The following is an 8,219-nucleotide window of genomic DNA, read 5'->3' on the forward strand; positions in this document are numbered from 1 at the left end:
TGCAAATTGTTCCATATTTGCTTCTCTGGAAAGGGACCGAAAATTGCACCAGTGACATTTCATCGGTTTTCAGTTTACCTATCCCGAATGGAATTACTCGCGGCTGCTATTTCAGACCTTTCTACCAGGAGGTAGGAAGAACTGGAGACATCCGTACGAAGCATGCATGCTACACCACCTAGCACCCATGCACATAGCCAAAGGCCACTTGGTTTTCGCCGTTGAGCAGTGACGTCTCGTTTTTGCCACGGGACGGTTAAGCAGCTGCTGACTCGCTAGCCGGGAACTACCGGGAAAGCTGCCGGGAACGCCGCAAAACTGGCCTTTGTTTTGCCTCCTTTGAAGTCGGGGCGTCCGTGCAGCAATGCCTTGACACCGCCTTGCAGCGGACGGTACGACATTAGGTCAGTGTCCGGGCGCGTTACCCTGTCAACACCACACGACCGCCGCTACTTGGCCATTCGTTTGATGTATTATATATATATATATATATATATATATATATATATATATATTTGTATGTATGTGTGTGTGTGTGTGTGTGTGTGTGTGTGTGTGCGTGTGTGGGTGTGTGTGTGCGTGTGTGTGTGCGTGTGCGTGTGTGTGTGCGTGTGTGTGTGTGTGTGGGTGGGTGGGTGTGGGTGTGGGTGTGGGTGTGGGCGTGTGTGTGGGTGTGTGTGGGTGGGTGTGTGGGTGTGTGTGGATGTGGGTGTGGGTGTGTGAACATGCTGACATTTCAAGCGGGTAATCCCTGCTACTGCGCAGGCATGCACCATCTCTCGCCATGTACTCCGTGTGCAAATGTGATGGCTGCTCGCGCGAGCTGTAGTTCAGAATTTCATTGAAGCGTAATATGTATAAAGGACATCTGTCAACACTGTAATGAAGGTGTGAACTGATGAAAACTTGTGTTTACATTTCTGCGAGCGAGTGCTTCATCCGTTACACCGGGCGTGCATCAGGGATAGGCAGGTATATTTGTTCTGACCGAGACCGCAGGGCTACAGGCAGACGAGGCTTCCAGGCTATGGCTTTCCCATTTCTGCACCACTTTTATCGACACGTCCGTTCAGTGATCTTGTGCTCATAAAAAGCTTGCGTTCTCCTTTCAATGTAATAAGAACGCACGCAGTAGGAGTAGATAAATCAAGAATTCGTGTGATTGCTTTCCACCTTTTAGCCATTGCCTCCTGGCCTAAAAAGACTGCTAGTTTGCATTGTATGCACTTAAAATGCTAAAACCCAGGGGTTTATGAAGCTTATGGGGCTTTCTTATTGCTATCAAACAGGTAAAACAAGGACTCCGTCACACCTTTCATGCCAGTAGTTCCCGCCCTTCTCTCTCGGCCTGCACTAATCCCTAGCCATAAAGCAAGGTCACAGGTGTTCAGCGCTTGCTCAGCCTGCACTCGCGGATTCAAAAAGATTCTCTGCCTCTACACCAACGCCGTTGTAAGCTGAGCTTCATGACACCCTCTTCGCCTTTGATATGGGCTCCATCTGTCCTACTGAGCGCTCTTCTTTTTGCGCCACTGGCAGCATCGGCTGTTTGTCTGCTGAGTTCGGCCATTCGTCGCTCACAAGTTTGTGCTGATTTCGACGCTTGACTACTGAGTCAATACTCCAGTCAATCGCCGAGTTCTTATCGCGGCGCTGTTCGTGATTTGCAGCTTTGGCAGCCACTGCACTGTGCGTGGCGGGCATGCTACATTTTTTCAAATCTTCACTCATCAAATCTTCTCGCATAATATCCAGCTAATGGGGAATATTAATAAAGAACGAAGTTATCAAAATCGTTTTGAACATGAAAAAACCCGACGCTCGGCGTTGCGGTCTCCGTAAGCCGAGCGGCGTCGGCTCCACGGCTACCGGCGGCCAAAGGGTGGACAAAAGTGATGACGCATCGACAAGATATACCCTTGAACGCTTTGAAGCATCTATTCGTGCACTGAGAAGGCAGTCATGGAGGATATCGCACCTGTACGATTTTAAAGGCCATCACAGGAACGGATATTTATGTACAGCACCGCAAATTGGCGCCGGAATCTGGTGAAGGAACTGGAAGACTAAAGGTGGAATTTCTATGTTCCGTGTTGCTGTAGCCAATAACCTGTTCAGAGAACAACCTCATGTCTTAGAATTTAGAACACGCGCTACGTTTAATTTTTCAGCGGCACAAATCGATTTTGAAAGAGTTTTGGAAACATTTTTCACGACGGTTGTTCTCGCGCGCGCGCGGCGCTCGCCGCCCGGTGTTATCTGCAGCGAATAACGCCGTTCGGTTTTACAGACGCTGTAACCACGGCCATACCTGTTTTTACTCCTGAGGTTCTGAGCGCGCAGGCTCAAAACTTCTTTACGTGAAGTGCCTCATTGCTCGCTTCCGCAAATGATGGACGTCCTCCAGCAAACAGGTGTTGGCTGTTTATTATTTTTACCCCGATCCGATCGTTTATATTGAACATTGAGGAGGCTCCGTACCTTTTCCGGACAGCGAGGTAGAACGTTGTCCATTGGTAGAACACTACGGGGCGCGTTATCGTTTCCCATCAGCGGCTGAAAGGCCCATCCGCCCTAGCGCGGGCAAGTACCGGCTGCCATTCTGGAGACACGGGGTGGGTACCCAGGTCGATCCAGGGGCCCTTAAAAGGATACATCATACATTGGCTCTCTCCCTAACGCGGAAAGCATCATTTGGCGAGGGGCCTCCCTCTGACCCAAGCAATTGGCCTCAGATCGACGACGGGGCCCTCATTGACGTAACAAGATCCTTATAGTCACAGGTGGTCAAAAAATTGACACAGAGACTCCAGATCAGCTTAATGAGCTATAGTTGGAATGGCGTGTAGGGCCTCCGTTCCGATCAGGACCCCCGACTGACTCGACCCTTCCGTTCTCAGCGTGGGCTCTGCAAGTTCTCATGCTTTCTTTCGCTGCCAGAGGGCCCCGACCAATTCAAGAGACCTTCTGGCATTCGGGGTTCGGTCCCTTTCTATGTCCATCACATGTTCCCCTGGCCGACCTAGGACCCCTTGCGACACAGGCCACTAGTGACACAGGCCCCTAGTAAGTCATCGTGGGCCCCTGACCAACACAGGGGCCCCTCATTGCTTTAGAGACCTCGACCAATGCAAACCGCAGGCACCGGCATTGTTCCTGCTCGGGAAGTGAGGCCCTAGGGTTCAAGCCCACACGGAGCCAACTGTTGGGTGTTGGTAGGCTCTGGCCGAAATAGAGACCATCATTGTCCCAGGGCCTCGATAGGCTCAAGATGCTCTCTGACGGGCATTTAAGATTATGGGCCGGGATCCTCAATATAACATACAGCCCTTCCCTGACAGGAAGCCCTTCGGCCCTCCAACAGAGACTCTTGATTTCGGCGCCGAAGGGCCCTCCGGGTTCCTCTTCGGGCCCCACAAACACTGTCCCTGGCCCAATTTGAGGCCTTTGCCAATACAGGACCCTCTGAATGGCACTGTGGGCCCCTGGCCGACAACGGGAGCCGTTATTGACCAGTGGGCTTGACTATTGTAAATCGCTGCCCCGGCCCTGTCTTTGCTTGGGAAATGGGCCATCAGTTCTGACCGACACGAAGCCAACTGTGCGGTCCTGGTGGTGCCGGGACGGTACAGCGCCCTTCGTCAATGATAACAAAATTTATCTCCCACCTTGGGGAGCTTCCAGTAACCCTGACACTTATGTCTCATCGGCCATGTCTTATTACACAACTGGCAACATATGCAAAAAACCTAACCACACGAACCAGCCTACGGTTATTTCAGACTAGGAAATTTTGGAGGCTATAACGCATCCTCTGTATGCCACCAATTATTCAGATAATCCACAGATTTCCATTCTGTATTTTATCACATACTAGCTGCCACCGTGGGTACCTAATATTTTCCAATGTCAATGAGCACAGAATAACTATATAATCTGCACAACATAAGTGAGCGACGCAAGCTCTCCAGAAATTACTCGAGCTCCACCATAAGTTTTAAAGGCTTAACCCCCTCCCCCTAGTTCCTAGTATGCATGACTTACAGAACTGATCATGGGCCTATGTTTCGCTTCAAATCTAGATGAGTCTCCAGCTCTCCGCTCATCACTGGCTCTATCCCCGGCCTCGTCTCTATCCTCGCCTCGGCTCTATCCCCGGCCTCGGCTCTATCCCCGGCCGTCTCCATCCGTGAGCAGAAACTTCGCGAACCTTTCAACAACTCATTACAATGTCCTATCTTGAAGGAATAACTATGTTGTAATGATTGCTGTGTGAAAGGATGTGTTATCCTAAATCATTTGCATTGTGTTTCATATATGTTGGTTTTTACAAATTTGCTTTACAAATTTGAAATGATATAGACAGTGGTCAGCTGATATCATTGTTAGGGAGGAACCTATATGTGACTCTCCAGTCTCCTGCACCCATTCAGTTGCCAGTTGGCAAAGTTTTGAACATCTTGTCCGATGTGCATAAAAGATAGCACTATTCGTGCAATCTTGCATTCAGAATACAGATGACTGATTTGGATGACTGATTACTGATTGGTTTGGCCAACTAGGCCACGTAGGATAAGTCAGGTTAGTTTGGCCATAATTTAGCAAGTATAACAACAAAAGCACATTTTAAGATGCGCGTTCAATTGCGATTGATGCACACTTAGTCCTAAATGATAACGTACATAATATAACTTATGTACGTGGAAAAGCCTTGGTGGATATCACAAGCCCGTCCTCGTTTCAGATCATCCAATTATCGGGCTGTAACAGGGACGGAGCCAGGTAGAGGGCCAAGGAGCTGTGTCCCCCTTTCCACCTCCTTACCGGCGAAGAGACTAACCGTAGCCAAAGCGTGGTTTTTGCAGGAACTTGGCCCAAATTTTGGGGGAAACTGGGCATTAGCTCATGCTCCCTCCCTCCTCAAAAAAGGAAGATTTGGCTGCGTGTCTTTTTTGAGCTGTTTGACACACAGAAGGCTCTCTGACACACGGGTAATACTGATGTATCTCTCAGCCCTCGGACAGAAAGGCAGGTTTAACACAGTGTTGGTACGCGGCAACCCTTCCGAAAGGCTATTTTGGTGACAATTAAGTGTACACGACTCCACACCGCATTATCGAAAAGCAGAAGCAGGCGCCAGCCATAGAATTGGGATGTAGCAATACGGATGCCAACTTATAACACATTATAGCAGAATGCTCATCTCCGCTCGATCTCGGCCGCCGCGGATGCGAGACGCAGAAGAAAAAAGCGTCCGCACGGGAGGAAAGTTTAACGACATCCTCGTGTTCATGCAAGGCAAAGCCTTGCTAGAACCTCGGAATACAATCCGTGCGTTTGTCGGAAGCGCTTCGTTGGTTGTTACTGATAATTATGCAATGTGTTACAATGGCATGTACCTTACGTGGCAAAGAAGCAGGTAATTTGAACAAGGAATAGCCTCTGTACTTTTTCGGGCACGTCCAACATTGCTGCTACGTAGCTCCGAGCCTGGTGTGTTGAAACTTTTCTAGCAACCAACCAGCATATTCCTCTTCTCTGCAGCAACGGTTGGTGATTTCTCGATTGCTCTTCTGTTACTTCAACCGCATGAAACTTGTTAATCTAGTTTGCAGGGAAGCCGGACAAGCTGAGAGATATATCTGTCGGCATGTGCGATGAGCCAGTAGAGGTGTGCGTGTGCTGCGTTCAATAAGGCTATCGTGACGAGCACTACCCGTACGATTCAATGCCAATGTCAGATCGCTCTGTGTCGGATAAGGCTATCGTAATGAGCAATACCCGAACGATTCAATGCCAATGTCAGATCGTTCTGTGTCGGATAAGGCTATCGTAATGAGCAATACCCGAACGATTCAATGCCAATGTCAGATCGCTCTGTGTCGGATCAGGCTCGACAGAGCTCGCTGGTCTTCCATCGACCTGTCACCGGCGTCTACGCAGTGTCGTTTTTCCAGCACGACACCCCTGCTGAGCCGAATCAGCCATCGTTTCGCCTGGGTAAGCCATCAGCTCATCGGGCGGCCAGCTGGGCGCCAGCGGCCAGCTGCCGGAGGCAGACCGCACGCTGGTTCGTACAAAAACAAAAACGAACAACAAAACAAAACAAACGACAAAAACGGCTGACTTGTCATACCGACACAGTGCTGAAGTCTGGCGTGTACGGTCCCGGTTTCAAAAGGCAAACTTGTCATTTGACACACAGCTGAATGTTCGACTGTGACCGGTCAAACTTATCATATCAAGACAATGCTGAAAACCGACCCTTTGTTGGTACCATCAACGAACGGCAGACCTGGCGCTGGTCCATGCGCTAGGTCTGCTTCCAGCGCCAGTGTGTGTATCGTATGGGAGGCGTTCATACTATCCAAGGTGCAGAATGTCTAAAGGTACAGAATGTCCAGAGTACAGAATGTCCAAGGTACAGAATGTCCAAAAGTTAATTATGTCCAGAGTACAGAATGTCCAAGATGGTAAATAGCTTCCAAAATGACGCAGAGTGGAAAGGGCCCGTTCATAATGCCCAATGTACAAAATGTCCAAAGTACAGACTGTCCAATGTACGCATTATCTCAGGTACAGAATGTCCAAGAACCAGGGCTTCCAAAACAGTTCTTGGAGCGGCCGCCAGGGTGTGAATAATCGCCCTTATTGGTAGGCAGCGTTGCTCCGCCCAGCGCCGGCCGCTCGCCTTCAGTCGACGCCAGTACGAACACTTCAACATGCGGCCGGCGGGTCGCATAGCAACGGATTCATTTCCCACGCCGGTGTAGAGATGGTGTCAGATGCTACTGGTCGGCGAGGCCGTGCTCGACTTGTAAGTGATCGTTGAATACGAGACGAGTACCGTGGAGTGGGGCGTTGGACACGCGCGGAGCTGCTGTGAAAGCGTCGCAGCGCTGCCCTTAGTCGGCGTGGAGCTTGTTCTGTGTCTGACCGGGGGCGTGTTCGCTGTTTGGTCATAGCTATCTGCAACTAGAATCTCTTGTTGCAACTCTTGTTTGTTGTAAGTGATCGCTCTCACGTTTTTACCACAATTAGCCTGCACCGTCCAACAGAGTAAACCTTGCAAGAAAGGGGAAAGTACGGGTATCAATAATTTATGCTTCTTATCGGGTTAATAACCTGGTACTGATCAGTTATCAGTGGGATCTAGCTCAAAGGTGTAGCATATCACAAAGCACGCTACATTACAAATCATAGGATATGGTTCAATGAAAAGCTGTTTGTGGTCACGATACTGCACATGATACCATTTAGAACGATTAGCTGGTGCACCAAGAAATTGGTGGAGATTTTCCATTGATGCGGATTCCCCGCATCAATTTATTGGATCTGGCAGGGGCGGCGCCAGGCGATATAAGTTAAGGAAAAGCTTTTCCAGGGGGCTTCCTGAACAACATGGGGTCTCCTTTCAGAGGGGGGGGGGCCTGGCCATGCCTGGTCATTTAGAAGCGGGCATCGAGACATGTGACAGACACGACACGACTCGAGACATGTGAGTCCTCATTGAACTGGACCATGCATTAATTTTCATGTAAATCAATGTCGACAAGAAAAATCCAGAATAGGGGAGTGCGTAAATGTTCAACTGTGTTAAAGTCTAGGTTCAGTGCGTAAACGTGACACCGGTCGAGTCGTGAACTAGCAACCCTGAATGGGGGGCCAAACGCATAAAAATACATCCAAGTTGTCGAAACATGGCTGTTGTCCTCCACGGCTGTCCATTCACTCTCCCGAGCCGGTAACTCATAAAGTAACGAAGCAGTTACGCCGCTGACGAAGCAGCAACGGTGAGCTTGTCTCCCGAGCTGGGAAAGATGAGGGTCAGAAAAACTGTGTTCTTAAGGCTTAATGCCTGGAAGATCTATACGTGGAACACCTACACTCGGATTGCCCACGCTCAGCAGTCTTTGGAAGAACCTTCCGCTCCCCCAGATGAGACACTAGAAGGAAATGGGGTAAATAGAAAATGTGGAGCGCTGAGGGCGAATAACGGGGGGGGGGGGGGACTCAAACCTAACCACACCGTCACATGTGGACTGGGCAGCACGCACTGACTGAGCTACGGCGGCGTTTCTGCGACTAAAAGTCCCACCAGTTCAAGAGGAGGCACTGATTAACAAGTCATGAGATCCCGCCAGGGTCAGAGGAAGCTGTACTTAGTTTCATGTATCTAGGAAGTTAGTTTGTAAAGTAGGCGAAATCTGAGGACAACT

This window comes from Pollicipes pollicipes, unplaced genomic scaffold, assembly GCF_011947565.3.
Source record: "Pollicipes pollicipes isolate AB1234 unplaced genomic scaffold, Ppol_2.1 Scaffold_3447;HRSCAF=4054_pilon_pilon_pilon, whole genome shotgun sequence".
In the NCBI taxonomy this organism is placed as follows: Eukaryota; Metazoa; Arthropoda; class Thecostraca; order Pollicipedomorpha; family Pollicipedidae; genus Pollicipes; species Pollicipes pollicipes.